General features: G+C 40.0%; 1 protein-coding gene and 1 pseudogene across 15 annotated transcripts in view; one reads left to right on the top strand and one right to left on the bottom strand.

Annotated features, from left to right (window-relative positions):
• The window catches only part of GTDC1 (glycosyltransferase like domain containing 1), a 391,241-nt gene that overhangs the window by 296,242 nt on the left and 78,761 nt on the right, over positions 1 to 16,238 (top strand). The window lies entirely within an intron of this gene.
• Positions 5,948 to 6,871, bottom strand: LOC118012479 (annotated as a pseudogene).

Below are 16,238 nucleotides of genomic sequence, written 5' to 3' on the forward strand. Positions count from 1 at the left end.
ATATGTTGTTCCACCTTACGTCACTATAACTGTCATAGCTGTGTCACCATAACCATGGGGAATAACTCCTAGACTCTGAATTTACCCATACACAACATCTTTTGAGGACATTTTCCAAACTGTTTGCTACCTAATTATCTGTCTCCCTCTCCACTACTCAATTTATATGTATGTATGCAAATGCTGTGAAATGTCTCAAAGTATAGGGGACAAACTATTCTAGAACAGTATAACCATTCTGTATGATGTTCACAACAGTGAATGATTATGAATAAATATTTTTTACTGGGGAAAGAAGCAGGTGAGGTTACAAAAATACATTTCTTGAGCACTTGCGGTAGGTTAGGCATAGCCATTATAATTTAACTCACAAAAGTGGAGGCATCAGCACCATTCTCATGTTAAAGAAACTGAGGCTCAGAAGAGACCGATTTTTTTTTTACCAAGGTCACACAGTGAGTGGCAGAGTTGAGATTTGAGCCAAGTGCTTCTAATTTCAAGTCCACACTCTTTCCGAAATGGAAGCAGTGGTATATTTTTTCTTCTAAAATCATCTAGCAGTTGAAGCGTTGTGTTACAGAAAGTCTTTTAATGAGAACTGGACCATTGAGTCGTTCTAAGGAGATTTCTATATCCATTCTATCAAATTGCCAAAATTCCAGAATCCTTTTCTCTTTTTGCCCGAATGCATTACATATGTCTAAAAAGGTTTGATAATAAAGTAGAAAATTGTTTTCCTTAGTCATTGATGAGTGTTAGATTACATTCTGAGATGGTTATCTGAAACATGTGTCTGTGGAATATTGTATGTAAAATTTCAGAAGGATTGTTCTTCAAAGTTTAAAACAGAACAGAGAGGCCTGGGGCATTTGTTTGTTTTCTGTCCCTGCCCCCACAGCCCTGAGCATCTCCTTCGGGCTGGTGTGACGGGGGTGCTGCCACCCCCAGATCCCTCTGCTTTGGGTGCACACCCCCTCCTGGGCCTGCAGACAAGCCAGCCTTGAGTGAAGGGTGAGGGGACACCCACACAGAGAGTGCCCATGCCATTCATTGTTCCAATCAGCACTGAAGGACAGCTTCTTATGGGTAGATGGTAAATATTTTCTACTCAATTTTTGCAAAAACATGTTGAGATGAAACTGCTATAACATAAAATTTATCCATTTTCAAGTGAACAGTTCATTGGCAGTTAGGCCACCACCACTTCTGTCTAGTTCTGGAACATTTCCATCTCCAAAGAAAAACCCCTTCCCCATTAAGCACGTTCTCCCCCTACCTCCCTTGCCCCTGCCCTGGCAACCACCACTCTGTCTTCTGTCTCTGTGGATTGACCTCTTCCTATAGATGAAATCAAACCACATGTGACTTTTGTGCCTGGCTACTTTCTTTAGCATAATGTTTTCAGAGTTCATCCATCTGCCATCGTGTATCAGTACTACTTCATTCCTTTTTATGGCCGAGTAATATTTCATAGTATGTCTATGCTACCATTTATTTATTCATTTATTTATTGATGGGCATTTGGGCTGTTTCTACTTCAAGGCTATTTTTTAACAATATATGTACCTGTAATTACCCCCCAGAAAGCCTGTTACAAAAGCACTTCAAATGGGCAGCTTATGGTTGCAGAGGGAGCCCCATAGAGCTGAATCTGAAGTTAGCCTGCCATTAAGGTGCTTTTTGATCCTGAACTCACTGAAATGTATTGTTATGCTACTTTAATAAGGGATATACAGTGTATGTGCGTTATACATACTATGCCAAAAACTAGCTTTTAGATGTAATATGTAATTATTTATGATGTTTTTGTTTGTGTTCAGTACTGAACTTAAGAGAATTATACAATGCCTATTTGGATAGCTTAGGTTAGAGACACAAAAAATAAGTTCTCCCAAAAGCTCTAGTAACCAAAAGCGTTAAGTATACTTTTTTGTCAGTTAATAAAGAAAAGCTATTGACATTAAATTATCTGGCATGTCTACATATATAATAATTATGCAGCCAAGGCTTTTCCTTTTGAAACAATTTATACATTACATAAACCTAAGTTTCTCATCCAAGTATCATTTCAAGAGAGGCAAGTTTAAATAATGGAGGCAACGAGGAAACATAATATTACGATAATGTTCTTTGGTGCGGTTTGGAGGGTTTTAGGAAACATTTGGAACTATTTTTCTCATAAAGTCACTTAACTATTGAAGTGTTATGATAGCATTTCCCTCTGTGTTGTATATGATACAAAAGGAGTCCAGTTAAAGGAGACAACAATTCTAAATATTCTGATTAGAGGGATTTCCACTAACCAGGAAATTACATGCTCTGGTATCCTGGTATTAGTTTAATACAAAGATGCAGCAAAATAAGGAAGGGCCAGGTGATTTAGGGAGTCCCCTTTGCTTTCAAATGCCCATATCTTTGCAGCTTCATTTAGCAAACCTACATTAAACTTTCTGGAGTAGAGGGAAAAGGACCTGAATTTTCAGAGTAAATATTCTCTACTTAAATTGATCTGATATTTCATTTTTTTGAGGATTATTTCTAACTAGATTATAAGCTATACTTCTCTCAAAACTGTTGTGATGAAGAAAATGTTTAAACTTTTCTTACACCATTATTATTGGCCTCTTTGAAACTTGACAGATATGTGCCTCAAAGGTTCTAAACATCTGTCAAGTGTTAACTAAAAATAAGTTCCCTTGTGAATTGATAACCATTATGTTCTTTGCATTTGACATATAGATACTTGCTGGTGATTGTTTCTTATTATAAAATAACTATAGCCTTTTTATAAATTTAAATTGTAACAGCGATTAAAATGTAATGCTTTTTTAAGGTGTATAATCTGTTGAATAAGGAAATGAAAACTATTTCATGTGTGCTTTTAAGAAGCATAGAGTATTTTTGTTATATTGGAGCTTAAAAACCATTTCTGGTGAGGGTTGTAGTGCTATCTATTATTACGGATGACTAGAGGCTACAGCTAAGCTATACATCAGAATGAATAAATTTCCTTGTCAGTGAGCGTTGGGAAAGTACTTGAGAGACCAACCTCAAGAAAAGGGAATTTGTTTCAGGCTGTCACTGAAGTGGTCATTTCCAAGCCCCTCCCCTTCAAGCAAAAATGAAACAGAACAAAACAAAACAGAGGCTTCAGCACCAGGTAATTTAAAGCACAAAGAGAAACCCAGAGAACAACATTGACTTTAATTGAACTCCCCTTAAAAATGAAACATGGTGCTTTTGGTAGGGTGGAATGAGGATCCTCAGCAACTTCAATTAAACTGTTCCCATTTCCAAATAGAATTTTCTGAGGAAATGGACTAGAGATGGGATCCAAAGCTGAGTGTGGCATCCAGCAACCAGCATCTTTCATTGTACCTTAACTAAAAAAGGATGGCCTATAAAATTAACAAGTCAGGAAACGACAGATGTTGGCGGGGATGCGGAGAAAGGGGAACCCTCCTACACTGTTGGTGGGAATGCAAGCTGGTGCAGCCACTCTGGAAAACAGTATGGAGGTTCCTCAAAAAGTTGAAAATAGAGCTACCATATGATCCAGCAATTGCACTACTGGGTATTTACCCCAAAGATACAAAAGTAGGGATCCGAAAGGGTACGTGCACCCCGATGTTTATAGCAGCAATGTCCACAATAGCCAAACTGTGGAAAGAGCCAAGATGTCCATCGACAGATGAATGGATAAAGAAGATGTGGTATATATACACAATGGAATATTATGCAGCCATCAAAAGGAATGAGATCTTGCCATTTGCAACGACGTGGATGGAACTGGAGGGTATTATGCTGAGCGAAATAAGTCAAAAAGAGAAAGACATGTATCATATGGCCTCACTGATATGAGGAATTCTTAATTGCAGGAAACAAACTGAGGGTTGCTGGAGTGGGGGGTGGGGTGGGAGGGATGGGGTGAATGGGTGATAGACACTGGGGAGGGTATGTGCTCTGGTAAGCACTGTGAATTGTGCAAGACTGTTGAATCTCAGATCTGTACCTCTGAAACAAATAATGCAATATATGTTAAGAAAAAAAAGAAGAAGAATGTAGCAGGAGGGGAAGAATGAAGCAGGGGAAATCGGAGGGATAGACGAACCATGAGAGACGATGGACTCTGAAAAACAAACTGAGGGTTCTGGAGGGGAGGGGGGTGGGAGGATGGGTTGGCCTGGTGATGGGTATTGAGGAGGGCACATTCTGCATGGAGCACTGGGTGTTATGCACAAACAATGAATCATGCAACACTACATCTAAAACTAATGATGTAATGTATGGGGATTAACATAAGAATAAAAAAAAAAAAAAGGATGGCCTAAGACACAGGCCACTCACTAGTCTCCGAATAGCAATTGAAAACAAGTGGTTAACTGATTCAGTGCCAGGGGCCGCACTGCATAAGTAGGCAGGGTGGTAGAATCATGCCTGGAGCTTAGAGGCTGGTACACGAGGCAGTCAAATCATAACACAGTAGGAGGGGGCTGGGCAGTGGTGTGTGTGTGCATGTGGGTGAGACACCCATCCTTGCCGGGGCACAGTCATCTAAGGCCCGGAAGCCGGACGTGCATTGCTATGTCCAGGCCTCTGTTCTAAATTAGCGAGAGATTAAAGACATAATCCAAGAATCTTTCATTGGCGGGTATCTTAGTGGTCATTGTATCCAAGGGGACAGCTCTCATTGTTCATATAGCTTACCTTAGAACGATCCAAAATGAGATTCCCTCAGTGTATCCATTCACTCCAATGCTACCCTCTTGAACAGAGAACAATCAGCAGAAAACAAGTAGACTCCACTCCCGGACAGTGTAAGAACCCCGGATATGTGAAGACCTACTCTTCCCAGCTTTGTTCTGCATGCACGTGGCTGCACTCAGACCCCACTTCCCACACCATCTTTTCCACAGGAAAAGATTTCTCAGATTTGTGAAATGTTTCTCCAACCTAAGCATATACCAAATTCTGTTTACTCTCCATGTTTTTCCTCTGTTGCTAAGAGTTTCATGATGCTAAGTGGCCGCTCTCTTTCAAGATCCTGATCATTTCCACACCCCCTACTCACCCCTCCATCTCTAATTGTCTGATTTAAGTCCAGAAAAGTAGTTTCCCTACTTGCTTCATCTGCCTTTTCAGAGCTTAAACTCTTAGCAAAGTGAGTCAAGAATTTATCCAATATTGTGTTTTTGCCAAGCAAGCCTTCCAGATGGTGTCCTCATGGTTGAAGGCCCCCACCACTGCTTTATGTTACTTCTGTGCCTGTTTTATGGTCTCTGTTACCAAACCATCTCCTCTACCTGGACTGGTAGTCTGGAGTGCACTTCCAAGAAGAAGTATGTATATAGATATAGATCACCACCATTTTTTCTCTTCTCTCCAAAGTGCTTTCACCCTTGGGTTTATAACCTACAAGACAGATATTATGATCTTTGTAATGTACATGGCTCCCTACTTTGAGCAAATCTTTTTCTTTTGGATGAATTTTTTTCCTTTTGGCCAGCGTTTATTCTTAATAATAGCACTAATATTAAAAAGCTACTATTTATTCAATGGTTACTCTGTGCCACATTCCATATTAGGTCATTAATATCTATGATTTCATTTGATATAAAATATACTAACAGTAATTCTTACAATATAAATACCATCCTTTCCATTTTACCTATGAGGACACCGAGGCTTGGGGGAGTAAAGTCACTTGCTTGCCCAAGGCTACACCATCATAAGTGATAAGCCCAGGATTTGAACCCAGAATCCTAATACTTCAACACTTGCATTCTTTTTTTTTTTTTTTTTGAAGAACAATAGTGTGATTATTTATTATGCTTCAGAAGCAAGGGGAGGGAGAAACCTCAACAGGCTGAAGGCAGGGGAAATCTGGACTCGTTTGTAAAAGAGAGGAAGGTCTCTGCTGGGCCCATTACAGAATGAGAGGAGATTCTCAATAGATCATTCCTTTTTTTTCTCCCCTGGGCTTCTTGAGCTTCTCAAAGCTTTTCAGGATGATGTAATAACACAGCATTGAGGATCTCCATGACCATCCATTGGATGTCCTAGCCCTCTGCCTCATCCAGAGCTTGTGCACCAGCTGCCAATAGTCACCCACATGGGGCTGCTTGGCTCACAACATCGTCCCACTGAGAGAAATACTTGAAGGTTTGAGTGTGGAAGGCTTCTAACTTGGTCTGAAGGTTGTCATCAGTTTGAACACCTTCTCTTGGACAGCCAGTCCAAAATTATTCCCATCCTTGATCTGAGGTATCTGCAGCTGCGGTGACCAGGTTGAGCTGCTCAATGACATCCTTGATCTCAGGCTTTAGACACTGAAGGAGGACTGCAATCTTCTCATTGCAGTTCACTAGGCCACAGGGAGGACCTTTGTCATCTTCTTCCCCTTTCTTCTTTTCATCTTTGTCTTCTTTCTTCTGCTCTTCTGCTCCTCCTCCTCTTCTTGACTGGATCAGGCATTGGGATGTCCAACTGGGCCTTCAGATTGCTCAGATTGGCTTCATTGAGAGCTGGCTCCTTTAAAAATGCATCCAACTCCGGGGCACCTGAGTGGCTCAGTCAGTTAAGTGTCTGCTCTTGATTTCAGCTCAGGTCATGATCTCAGGGTCGTGAGATCCAGCCCCATGTCAGGCTCCACATGGAGCTTGAGATTCTCTATCTGTCCCTCTGCCCCTCCCCTGCATCCTCCTCCACCCACTTTCTCTCGCTCTCAAAAAAAAAAAAAAAAAAAAGCATCCAATTCAGAAATCTTCTTGGGGAGGTAGCTCCCCAGTAGGTTCTCTGTCTTGGTACACGGGTCATCATGGAACACATCCACCTTGGCTTGGGCTTCAGGCTGGACCATGAGTGTGGCCATGGCCAGGGTGGGAGCCTAGTGCCCGTAAGAAGTGGAATGGGCACTGAGACAAGAAAGCAAAAGCAGTACTCACCACCCGCATGGCCTTCCTGGGTAGCAGGGAGTCAACACTTAAATTCCTAGTCAGTACCTGCTTCCCTTCCCCTGGTCCCTTGCAGTACCTTGGAAGTGAATCATACCCTTTAAGAGCATACCTTCTTGCATAAAAATTCCAAGTTAAATCAATCTTGTTCAACCTTGTGTGTTGGTATACAGACCTCTTAGTCTCAAAATTTTCCTTCTCTTTGGTTTCCCTTTATTTTCCCTGAAATTTTCTGGGTATTTTTACCACTTGCTCCTTTTTTTTATCCCCCAAGGTTTCAGGTTTTATGAGTTGTGTCTGAGGGTTTTTCTCACTCTCCTCCTTCCAAAATTTAGCTTAGAGGCTTCTTGATGATACTGACAAATTAAGGATATTCTTTCCTAGCTTCATGAAAAACACTTCTCTTTTCCTTTGTTGGAGTTTATAAAACCAACTCTTAGCACTGTCCGTGTAGCCACATGTTTGCTCCTTCTATCCTGTTTTTGCTTCTACGGTTATAACCTTCCCTTGAAAAAAGAGATAAACACCACCCATCCATACTTCCCCCCTGCCCCTGCAACTATACCCTCCTCCCCAAGTCCTCGAATTCTCTTCCTAGATGGCAATTACAGTAGTTCTCCATTCTGGCGGCACATAGAATCACCTGGTATAAACAAATACCAGTGCCCAGGGGCTATCCCAGATCAATTGAATCAGAGTCATTGGGGATGGGTCCTAGACATCATTAGTATTTTGAAACTCCTCAAGTGCTTTAAAACTTTTGATTTGCATCCTCTTTAAGACTCACAGCATTATGAACTTTGGCAGTAGCATTCATTCCCACTGGAATGAACAGAAGTGGGTACATTTTATGAATCTTGGCAGACTCCATCTCCTACTAAGATTCATGCTGTAGGAAGACAATGTGCCTCTTACTTAGCTTGGCTACAGCTTTGTTCACAGGCATGAACAAGTTCCATGAGGATTCTCTTCTGCATGCAATTAGTAACAGCACTGTGCCTACCTCCTAAGGTCTGAGAATACTCCTAGAGCTTTGTGGTGTATCTGCAATCACCCTCCATGGAGAGCCCAGCACCTTTGGTGTACTTCCAAGTGCACACTTTTCTTCCTGTCTCTCTTGGCATGTATTCTTTTGCTGACTGTTTGCTTGTCATTTATTTTCCTCTCCTTTCTTAACATCTTTTTCTTTTGGATTACTTCTAAGATCTTTGTATGCTTCTGTTCTAATCTAGGTCAGAGAGATGTCCTAAAGTCTATTTATCTCTAGCAGGAAACAAATGAGCACTTAGAGTAGACTCAACCAAGGCAGGAACAAAAATACTGTCTGTAAGGTGTGATTCCTACCTTCTAGAGCTTACTCTTAGTTCAGAAGGGAAAATGAAGTTACGTAAAAGCAGCAGAGCATATGTAGTCATCAACATTCTGGAGTCTCAGAGAAAGCACCTTGGGGAAGGTAGATCTTGAACTGAACCTTTCAACATTAAGAGTAGAGCAGGCACCTCAGTTTGATTGAACAACATCAGTGAATGTGTGGTGGTAGAATTCAATATGGATTATATGAAGAAGAATTTGTCCCAAGGAGAGTGTGAGATCTAGAGAAGATTAGATGGGGTGGGGTTGAATTAGGAGAGAAAGGTAGTTAGCAGGATGGTAAGATTGATGATTCCACCCCACCTCCCTATTCACAACAATTGCTAGACTCTAAAATGTAGAGGTCAAAAAAATAAATAAATAAAATAAAAATAAAATGTAGAGGTCAAGCACCACATCTTCAGTATGCTCCCATGCTTAGCATAGTGCCTAACAAAGAGCAGTCATATAAAATACATTTAAGAATTAAGAAATTCTCAACCCTAGGACGGTGTTATAAATCCCTTTAGAAGTTAGGTGAACTTAACAGACTCTAGTCTTTAGAAAAATGTAAGTATATGCCACACACACACACATACACACACAACTTTCCATATAATTACAAGGGACTCCCTGAAGACCAGGATCTCCAGGTTAATAATCGGTGATTTGGAGATGTGTGACACATGATTTATGCCTTGAATATTACTCAGACTCTCTCCTGTGATTTAAACTTAAAAAGAACTGTTCTATGAAGTTTTTCTAGTTGTATAAAAGTTCTTGAAAAAAGGCACTGTGGGTAGATTTTATTATTGTGAAAGATAATATCTATTTCCATGAACAAAGTACAGTCTACTCTAGACACCTTTTTCAACTAGTTCATCCCCATAATTCTAACTGGTTTTGAGAATCTGATGAATGCATTACTATTTTTACAGAGAACATTCTTCAATAAAATCATAATGTTATCTCACAATAACATTGAGTTGCTTTTGTAGTTTACCTGTGTGACCATACGCAGTTAAAGAACAGTGAAAAGAATCAAAACAAATTATGCCAAAAGAGACAATGTTTCCAACAACTTTCTTTTACTTTCTATGACATACGGCAAGAATACCCTTTAGTTAAACATGGGTGGTAACACGATAGGCACTTAATATCTGACTACCTGTTGAAAACTACTCAGTACTTGAATACAAGTTATTACTAGATAGTGTTTTGACTAAGAAGTTGAAGAGGAGAAAACATTCTTAAGAATGAAGATTTTGGGGGCACCTGGGTGGCTCAGTCGTTGAGTGTCTGCCTTCGGCTCGGGTCATGATCCCAGGGTCCTGAGATCGAGCCCCACATCGGTCTCCTTGCTCAGCAGGGAGCCTGCTTCTCCCTCTCCCACTCCCCCTGCTTGTGTTCCTGCTCTCACTGTCTCTCTCTCTGTCAAATAAATAAAATCTTAAAAAAAAAAAAAGAATGAAGATTTTGATATTGCTCTCTAGGTATGAGATTCTTTCCTGTTCATTTCCTTCCTCTCTCTGAGCTTAGCTACCATGTTTTTTATTGGCCCATCCTCAAATCTCTGCACTTCACATCCAGCTTAAAACAGATTTCTCCAAAAACTTTTTTCCTAGATATTCTTGGTTTTCTTCGAGTGCCTTATGCAGCTGCACCAATGAAAAATAATAGAAAAAAGAGAAGATATGGTAAGGGATTGTGGGTTGTTGTTGGCATCATAGTTTTCCATCCTCACCACTCCAGTATCTGGGAAGTTTTTAGACCAGTAATACCACTGATAGCCACCAGTGCAAGGTGAAGGATTCAATGGTAGCTATTTAGAGCAGAAATAGAAATAAATATAAGAAAATATTTGAATTCATCACTAGTTCGGGAACTTTTCTAGGAGACTTTCTCCAGTTATGGCACCCAAAACATCAGCATCCAGCTTATCTAGTCTAAGCAAATGTGTTTTCTTTCTAAAACAAGTGGCCTCGGTATAGATTTACTGATGTATAGTCTCGGCTCTGCATCAGTCATACATATACCATTTCAACTAATTCTTAAAATAACTCTAAGAAGTTGTTCCCATTAATAAGTGAAAAACCAATGGCTCAACTAGGTTATCTTGTTGGCCCGGGGCTACTTACCTATTAGGTGATAATCCTGAAATTTGAGTCCAAGGCAATTTGCTACTAAAGGCGCCTTGCAACACTCCCCCTCCTAATGAAGATTTTTACACACATACCCTACCTTCCCTCCCACTCCTGTTTCTAGGACGTATGTGACACTTCAGTGAGAGCAAAATTTCACTGGCACTGTTACCAACCTCTCTGGAGTTGTGAACAAAATACAAATAAAACAAGACGGAAGGTTTTGCACATAAGTGTCTTTGCCCTTAGCACCAGCAGCTTCTTTAATCCTAGAAGGCAGGAGTGATAAAGTGTATCTCTTTCAAAGAGTGCATCCATATTGTTTTCCAATAGAAGAGTAACATATGTTTGTTAGAAGATGACCTAAACTGATCCATTCTTTAATAAAACAGGGAAGTTGGATGGTTTTGCCAGTCCGTGAATGAATGGTCTTGTCAACATGATCCCAGGAGACTGGGAGTGACCTTGTGTTCTCTGTGGATGTGGCTTTGGGTCAAGGAGTATGAGGCCAGTGGGTAGCAGCCTCACTTGACCTTTGAGAGCTTCTTGTAACTGTACCTTTAAAATATCCAATGGCAGAAACATTTTTTTTTTCGCCATATAACATGTAGATCGGGAGTTTGATATTTATTAAATCTTTTGAAAATTTGAATTTAAAAATAAGTACAGGCTTATTATAACTGTTTAGGTTCACTTTCTCTAGCAATCACCTTCATTTCTGTAAAACTGAAACTTTATTAAGCAACTGCTTGTGCCAAGCACTATGCTGAACAGTTTCCTGTAAATTATTATATTTTACCCTCTCAATGATCCTATGGCCTTTTTAAAAAGGATCATGCCAATAATCAGGGAAGAGCAGTGTGGTTTTTGTTATAATGACAATGATTTCTTCCTATCCAGATAGGTTTTAAAATGTTACACTTACGACTTTTGTTATCTTTCCTTCCAAGAAAGGATAAATGCTATTTATGAGAAGCTCAGTTTAATAATATCAGATGAGCAGAATTCTGGGTTTTTTTTAAATGTTCGTTCTGACCAGAGAACTTTGGATACTGAAGGCCCTTACTCTAAGACAGTTCAACACAAGAGCAGGTCCAAAGAGTGTTTCATGCATCTTAAAATTTAAATTTACATTTAGCCAATGAGAACTCAAAGCTAGTATCAGTGTTGATCATACAAAGGGAGATGTTTCTAATTAACTAACTTTAAAGCCCTATCTTAATCACTTAGAGCATTCTTGTGCACATCTGCGCTGCAGGAGTAACTGGATTACCTCCATGGTGTATGTGTGTCAGGGTGTGCGTGTGTGTTTAAAGCAATGCTATAACTCTATCCAAATGTTATTCAGCACTGCTTTAAAGTTTAGAAGCAAATGTGTACTTAGGAACATAGTTTAAAAATTGAAAGCGCCCCCCCCCCCCCCCCCCTTACATGTTCTTCTCTTGTAAATTGGGCTTGTTTGTGGAGGGCAGCCATTTCAAAAACTGTGACACATACATCCCAGAAGTCTTCCCTCTTACTTCGATCTAACCTAAATGAGCACCAGAGCCAGGGCCTCTCTTGTGGTTTTGCTTCATCTGACAATGACATCAGCATCTTTCCATTTGCCTTATTTTCATAGAATGATGCCCGAAATGAGTGGCGATGCCAGGAAAGGAGACTGAGTCCTAGGAGTAATCTTTCATTAGAGTAAATGAAGTGATATGATAAACAAGTCAAACCTGATGTGACAACATGGCACAAAGCTGTGATACAAAAAGTTTGATTCTCTTCCTGTGAATGTTTTCTAAAGCTTTTATTATGCCTTTCCCATGTCTTGTGTGTATATATACTGATCAGTGGAAACATAATTCGTGTGCAGATATTTATTTCTATCAATGAATGACCAGATGGTTCTTGCCTATGTTGGAAGAGAATCATTTTCCCTATTCAGTAACTGAGGGACATTCTTTGTAACAAACTAAATAGGATGACCAACTCTAGCCCAAGTGAGAAACACGCAGCTGCCTTTCTCTACTTTGTAAAGTTGGCAGAGGCTCACACATGCCTTTATTCTTATTTTTTTTAATTGAAATAGTTTGTGTATTTTCCCCACTGAAGTAACACATGCTCATTGTGGAAAACTATGGTAATACAGACAAAAATAAAGAGGAAGAATGCTCATAAATTGATTTTTACTACCCATAACTAGCCACTTGGAGATTTAATGATGGTGATGAAGATACAAAGCTGATGTTTATTTGAATGCATACTCTTTGCTAAACACTGTGCTAAGTGCTGTACACAAATTAGTTTATTTAATTCTCCCCACAACCCACTGATGTAGGTAATGGTATTGACCACCCCCCCCTTCCGAGCTGAGAACACTGAAGCTCAGAGATGTAAATGAATCGCCTGAATCACATGGCTTCTAGGTCCCAATAGTAGCAGACTTCATGGACCTGAGATTGCCTGCCAGCTAGCCCCATTGACTGCTAAGAGTTAACTGATGAACTCTTCATCTGGTGTATACATTTCAAATATTTTTTTCACTTTTGCATGTTGCCCTTCAGTTTTTTTTTATGAAGCTTTTGATGTTAAAACATTTTATTTTTACACAGACGAACCTGTTCTTTACTTTTGTGGTTTCTACCTTTAGTGTCGCGTTTCCTATTCCTAGTTTATAACACAGGAGGGAGGGGAAAAAAAGAAATGCTAACATTACCAGAAGAAAATAATCACAAGCCAGAAAGCCAGGGTGTCTGCCAAAGCTATCACCAACAGGAAGAGAAGGGAGATCTGAGATGTGTCTGAAGGCAGTGGCAAAAGGGGAAAATAAAACTAGTCCTTTATTATATTCATCAAGTGCAGTCCATTCAATAAACCAGTTACATGCACTTCCTTTCTTGCCTCCTGTCCTCCCCTTCAAGCTCCTGCAGCAGGCAAGCTCTGGACTAAGAAGAAGGACTAGAGGAAAAGAGAGGAGGGCTTGTTACATAGCTGGTGCTGTTGGAGGGTTTCTCTCATGGGTTCCAAATGCCTTCTGTCAGCAATAGGCAAATACCAGCTCTTTTGTGGGGTACAGAGGTATGTTCTTTTGAGATGTTCCTGGGAAGACCTCGCACACAGAGGTATTCCCTAGCATGGATGAAACACTCTTTGGGTGACCTCTTATCACTTCCTTCTCTCAGATCCTGACACAAGGGTATGACCCTTGCCTTGAAGTCAGCCTTCTTGAGCATAGTCCTTTCAATATGGTGCATGCATAACTCCCCTTCACCAGGAACGTGGGTTGGGGTGGGAGGAAATCAAGTATCCTTTCCCTTTCAAATGGTAAAAATTGGGCTTCTTCCTTTCTCCATCTGCCCTTTCTCCTTGCCCTGTCATATGGACAACTTCAGTCAGCCTCCTGCCTTCAGAATCCTGAAGTCAGGGCTATCATCAGGATCTATGGCCCATATTTTAGGGGGGCATGCAGTAGGTTCTCCCAAGAACACCTCTGAGCTCTGTTCTAGGAGCAGGAGGAGATTCTGAGTTTCAGCAGCTTGGAAGTCATCCAGTTTGAAGAAAGAGATGCCAGCCTCCCCTTCTGGCAGACATCCCAAATCTCTACAAGAGGTTCTCATGGAGCCCATCTACACCAGTGAATTTCCTCCTCATTCTTAGGCTGTTAGAGAGTGATGAGTAAGAGTCATGGGGCCAATATTTCTACCTTTAGCAAGTCCTGCAGAGGTGTGTCTCGCACTTCCTTTTGGCATTTGTAGGTCTTAATCCTCAGGATGAGGACCTCAGCTGAAATGCTGAGATAATAGGAAAAGTCCCATTTTACACCATATGATGTAGAGTTATTTTGTGTTGTGAACATATCACATGATAAAAAGTTTCTAATTTTTTTTCCAAAATGGATAATTATCCTAGATACTTTGTCATTAGTTTGTTACTATTTTAATAGTGACCCAAGCCATCAATAAATTGATATTCATTTCTTCCAGAAGTATAACTCCATTACAATAATACGAAAAAAATGGTATCAGAGGAGTGCTCTGTATTGCAAAGCCATTTCTATGTCACAGTGTGTAGTCCTTTGAAGCAGTATTTTGTTGATCTTGGTGACAACAAATTCAATATATCTAATAATACTGCATAGCAGGTCTTCGTTCTCTTTCCTGTTGATGTGACAGTCACTCTTTAATGAAACCTTATTTTGTATACTGTTTGCATTGTAGATCAGGAATGAAGAGCTGAGTTTGCTTAGGCAATAGCTGATCTGTTTATACTTTTTATAATTCTTCCATCAAGAAATAATTACCCTTCAACCAACCTTACCTCTTTCGACTTCACATATGCAAACCACCTAAATAAAACATACTCAAACACCCAAACCACACATCAGTATACAGAAATAGTCAGGACCCAGAAAAGCATAAAATCGTGTATGTATAACCCTTGCCACTTCCTTGTACCAAGGCAGTCATTCATTCAGCAAGTACATATTGAACATCTACTGTGGGCCATAAACCTGTGAGCCAGTAGAGTTGATTTTGCTCATTTATTTGCTATAGGGAATAAAGAATAAGATTTGTTTTAACTCCAGTCCTATAAAATCAAAATGTTATTTCTGGCTTAACAAAGATAATATCATAGTAAGACTTTAGTATCTCTTGGTTTGTTGTCTATAATTCTCTGCTGGAATGCATCGACTATACATGGATTGGTTTTAAATGGCCTTCAGCAGATTGCTGCAGGACCATCTGGCCGTTTGCTAGCTGTACTCCTAAGCTTACATTCAGTTCTAGAATAATCTGGCTTTTGACACCCTGAGAACTTGGTTTTGCCATGGCACATATTATTGAAATGTTAAATGTGTATAAATTAGGGCACATAGTGACATTCAGGTGATATATGTAATACTTTAACATAGCCATCCTAACAAGATGTAGACCCTCAATACAGGTAAATTATGGAATAAGTGCATTTTTAAGATGACAGAATTTATGTTTGTTTGTTTTATATGATAACTCCATTGAATACTTTCCCCAGGACATTTATTATTATTAACATTTATAGTTAAAAGTGTACACTTATACCCAATTTAGTATTAAAAGAGATATTTGCACATTTCTGTGTGTATGATCCACAAAAATACAAACTGTGAATGTATATAACTCTCTACTAAAAACATTTGCTCATATTCATGAACCCACTATCCAAGGAAAGGCTATTTCAGGGTGCAAAGTAAAAAAGTTTTCTGCTTTTTAGTAATGTTGAACCTCAAAATAATGTTCAGTATATCCTGAGGGATGACCATGGATCGTTGTGATCTTTAAACAAAACATTACTCTCTCTTTAAAAAGCTTGGAAGAGGAAGGGGTGCCTGGTGGCTCAGTTGGACTCTTGATTTCGGCTCAGGTCATGATCTCAGGGTTGTGAGGTCAAGCCCCACGTCGGACTCTTTGCTGGGCCTGGAGTCTGCTAAGATTCTTTCCCTCTCTCTTCCTCTGCCCCTCCCATGCCTCCAAAAAAAAAAAAAAAGTAGAAAGCTTGGAAGAGGGAAATTCAATCATATGTTAAAATGTCTGGTTTGCGGGGCGCCTGGGTGGCTCAGTCGTTAAGCGTCTGCCCTCGGCTCAGGTCATGGTCCCAGGGTCCTGGGATCGAGCCCCGCATCAGGCTCCCTGCTCCGCGGGAAGCCTGCTTCTCCCTCTCCCACTCCCGCTGCTTGTGTTCCCTCTCTCGCTGTATCTCTCTCTGTCAAATAAATAAAATCTTAAATAAATAAATAAATAAATAAATAAATAAATAAATAAATAAATAA

This window comes from Mirounga leonina, unplaced genomic scaffold (genome assembly GCF_011800145.1).
Source record: "Mirounga leonina isolate KUSES-001 unplaced genomic scaffold, KU_Mleo_1.0 Mir_151, whole genome shotgun sequence".
Lineage (NCBI taxonomy): Eukaryota > Metazoa > Chordata > Mammalia > Carnivora > Phocidae > Mirounga > Mirounga leonina.